Raw genomic sequence first — 4,423 nt, forward strand, 5'->3', positions numbered from 1 at the left:
GGGCACACCTCGAAAACAGACCATAATGTCCAGATTACGGTCACCCGTCAAAAACAGACCGTAATGTCCAGATTACAGTCACCCCTCAAAAACAGACCATAATGACCAGATTACGGGGCACACCTCGAAAACAGACATAATGACCAGATTACAGGCACCCCTCCAAAACAGACCATAATGACCAGATTACGGGCACACTTCAAAAACAGACCATAATGACCAGATTACGGGCACACCTCAAAAACAGACCGTAATGGCCAGATTACAGACACCCCTCAAAAACAGACCATAATGTCCAGATTACGGTCACCCCTCAAAAACAGACCATAATGACCAGATTATGGTCACCCCTCAAAAACAGACCATAATGACCAGATTACCAGCACCCCTCAAAAAGAGACCATAATGTCCAGATTACGGGCACCCCTCAAAAACAGACCATAATGACCAGATTACGCGCACACCTCAAAAACAGACCATAATGTCCAGATTATGGGCACCCCTCAAAAACAGACCATAATGACCAGATTACGGTCACCCCTCAAAACAGACCATAATGACCAGATTACAGGCACCCCTCAAAAACAGACCATAATGTCCAGATTACGGTCACCCCTCAAAAACAGACCATAACGACCAGATTACGGGCACCCTCAAAAACAGATCATAATGACCAGATTACGGACACCTCTCGAAAACAGACCATAATGTCCAGATTACAGGCACACCTCAAAAACAGACCATAATGACCAGATTACAGTACCCCTCAAAAACAGACCATAATGTCCAGATTACGGGCACCTCTCAAAAACAGACCATAATGACCAGATTACGCGCACACCTCGAAAACAGACCGTAATGACCAGATTACGGACACCTCTCAAAAACAGACCATAATGTCCAGATTACGGTCACCCCTCAAAAACAGACCATAATGACCAGATTACAGTACCCCTCAAAAACAGACCATAATGACCAGATTATGGGCACACCTCGAAAACAGACCATAATGTCCAGATTATGGGCACCCCTCAAAAACAGACTGTAATGTCCAGATTATGGGCAACCCATCTAAAACCACCAAGAGTCCAGACTATAGACACCCATCATATCTATTTTTGAAAATGACATAGTACTCTCCACAGATGAAGCTCTGCCCTCAAAGGGGGCAGTAATATCCAGATTATGCACTGCTCTTGAAAGATTATGCATTCCCACCCGCAAGCAAAAAGCAAAATATCCGCATTTTTTCCACCCCCTCAAAAAAAAAGCAGTACTAACCAGATTACATGCACCCTCTGAAATAGACAGTACAAGTCCAGCCTACACACTCCAAAAATCGACGTGGATATCCAAATTACACGCACCGTTTGGAAGCGAGACCGGAAGTATCCATATTATGAGCCACAGCCACCCACCCCAAAGGTTCCCTAATCTCTACTTTACATCCCCCCGCCCCCAAGAAAACAGACTGTACAATCCAGATTACACGCACCCTCTGAAACACCGACCATAACATGCAGATTACAAACCCCTCAAGAACGAACCCGAATATCTCTATAACCCACCTGTCACAGGCCAGATCGCAATACCCAGATTGTACACCACTTAAAAAAACACAGGGAGAAAGTGGGGACGGCAGATGCTGGAGCTCAGAGTCGAGAGTGCGGTGCTGGAAAAGCACAGCCGGTCAGGCAGCATCCGAGGAGCAGGAGAATCGATGTTTCGGGCATAAGCCCTTCGTCGGGAATCCCCGGTGAAGGGCTTATGCCCGAAATGTCGATTCTCCTGCTCCTCGGCTGCTGCCTGACCGGCTGTGCTTTTCCAGCACCGCACTCTCGAGTGAAATAAACAGACTCTAATATCCAAACTGTATAACCCCCTCAAAAACTAACCATAATATCCAGAATATAGACCTTCCTCAAAAACAGACCCTATTATCCGAATTATATCACCCCCTCCCTCAAAAACAGGCCATAACATTCAGAACACACATTTCCCTCATAAACAGACTGCAATATCCATTCGTAGATTCATATGGAGTTTTACAGCATGGAAACAGACCTTCAGTCCAACCAGCCGATCAGGTATCCTATATCAATCTTGTCCCATTTGCCAGCACTTGGCCCATATCCCTCTAAATCCTTCCTGTTCATGTTCCCATCCAGATGCCTTTTAAATGTTGCGATTGTACCAGCCTCCACCACTTCCTCTGGCAGCTCGTTCCATACACACACCACCCTCTGCGAAAAAAGGTTTCCCCTCAAGTCCCTTTCCCCTCTCACCTCAGACCGATGCCCCTCTAGTTTTGGACTCCCGGATTCCAGGGAAAAGACCTTGGATATCCATGCCCACCCCCCCCGCCATGATCGTATAAACCTCTATAAGGTCACCCCTCAGCCTCGGACGCCCCAGGGAAAATAGCCCCAGCCTCTCCCCGTAGCTCAAATCCCCCCAACCATGGCAACATCATTGTAGATCTTTTCTGAACCCTTTCACGTTTCACAACGTCTGGCCAAGACCCAGCCATAAAACAGACTGTAATGTCCAGATTATACACCTCCCTCACAAACAGACCCTAATCTCTGAATTATATAACATCATCCCCCTCCCCCACTCAAAAACAGATGCTGACAACCAGAAAAAAATAGATACCGTAATGTCCAGCAGATGCATCACTCCTGAAAAATGAGGTGGCCCCGTCCAAAATTAAACCATAATATCTTTGTGGGCGGCACGGTGGCACAGTGGTTAGCACTGCTGCCTCACAGCGCCAGAGACCCGGGTTCAATTCCCGCCTCAGGCGACTGACTGTGTGGAGTTTGCACGTTCTCCCCGTGTCTGTGTGGGTTTCCTCCGGTTTCCTCCCACAGTCCAAATATGTGCAGGTCAGGTGAATTGGCCATGCTAAATTGCCCGTGGTGTTAGGTAAGGGGTAAATGTAGGGGTATGGGTGGGTTGCGCTTGGGCGGGTCGGTGTGGACTTGTTGGGCCGAAGGGCCTGTTTCCCACACTGTAATGTAATCTAATCTAATCTAATCTACGTCAGGCAACACTCTTGAAAAATCATACCGTGGTACCCAGATTACACATAGCTCTTCAAAAAGAGACCGTACTGTTCTGATTAGACACCCCCTCAAGAAAGAAATGGTAATATGGTAACTTCCGGATTACACAAACCCTCACAAAAAGCAGACCATAATATCCAAATTATATAGACCTCCCGCCCCCAAAAATGTCACAGTATCCAGATTACACAAACATACACAAAAACACTGTAATATCCAGACTACACACACCAAAACAGACTTTAATATCTAGGTCAGGCACCCCCTCCCTCAAAAACAGACCATAATATCTGTATTACATTTGTCCTTCAAAAACAGGCCACAAATATACAGATCTTGAGAAAGAGATGGTAATATCCGGATTATACACCATTCCCCTCAAAAAAAAGACCGTAATATCTAGATTAGGCACACCCTTCACAAAACAGCGTAATTTCAGATTACACACCATTTCTCTCTCAAACAATGACTGCAATATTCAGGTTGGACACATCTTGAACAGTGGACTCGCGATCCAGATTAGACAACTTCTCAGACAAAAAAAAAAGTCATACCGCAACACAGATTCTATTCCCCCGCTAACGAAACACACGTTGTAATGTTCAGAATGCCCAAATCCCGCAAGAAAACAGTCTGTACGAATTCAGATGATCAGTACCTACCTCAGGTCATCAAACAAAAAGACACTGTAATCTCCAGACGGCGCACTGCCCCTGAATAAAGATACAGGAATATTCAGATTACACACACACCTCCACAAAATACAAATCCAGATCATACACACTCCTCAAAAGCAGAATGTAATATCCAAATCAGACACCTTTCTCGAAGAAAGACCATAATATCTAGATTTACAGGCATATCTTGAAAACAAACCGTAGCCTCCAGATCAGACACCCCACCTCAAATATCCAGATTAAGTACACCCTTTCAAAGGTCAGACTGTAATGTACAGATTACAGCCCCCTCCCCTTGTAGAAGAGACCATAGTATCCAGGCCAGCCATCCCCCTTAATAAAAAAGGACCATAATGCTCATAATACAGGTGTCCCTCAATAAAAGGCCGTAATGTCAGCAGCAGACACCCCCCCATTAAAAAAAGGCCGTGATGTTCAGATTACAGGCGCCCCTTGAAAATTGAGACCGTAATACCCAGATCAGACATACTTCTGATAAGAAAAGACCGTAATGCCTAAATTACAGGCACCCCTCAGAAAGGAGACCATAATATTCAGATCAGACACCCCTCCATTATCAAAGACCGTAATGTCTCGATTACAGACACCCATCAAAAAAGAGACTGTAATATTCAGATCAGATACCCCCAATAAAAAAAAACAGATTGCGATGCTCAG

At 45.3% G+C, this 4,423-nt stretch overlaps 1 long non-coding RNA gene across 1 annotated transcript in view; it reads right to left on the bottom strand.

Annotated features, from left to right (window-relative positions):
• LOC122546397 overlaps positions 1-4,417 on the bottom strand; it is a 9,761-nt gene extending 5,344 nt beyond the window's left edge. Inside the window, exons 1-2 of the long non-coding RNA XR_006310735.1 lie at positions 3,889-4,417; positions 3,731-3,781 (exon numbers count right to left, since the gene is read on the bottom strand). This is a non-coding gene — a long non-coding RNA (uncharacterized LOC122546397). The remainder of the gene's footprint in view (positions 1-3,730; positions 3,782-3,888) is intronic.
• Between the last annotated feature and the right edge of the window lie 6 nt (positions 4,418-4,423).

Source organism: Chiloscyllium plagiosum, unplaced genomic scaffold (assembly GCF_004010195.1).
Source record: "Chiloscyllium plagiosum isolate BGI_BamShark_2017 unplaced genomic scaffold, ASM401019v2 scaf_77110, whole genome shotgun sequence".
Lineage (NCBI taxonomy): Eukaryota > Metazoa > Chordata > Chondrichthyes > Orectolobiformes > Hemiscylliidae > Chiloscyllium > Chiloscyllium plagiosum.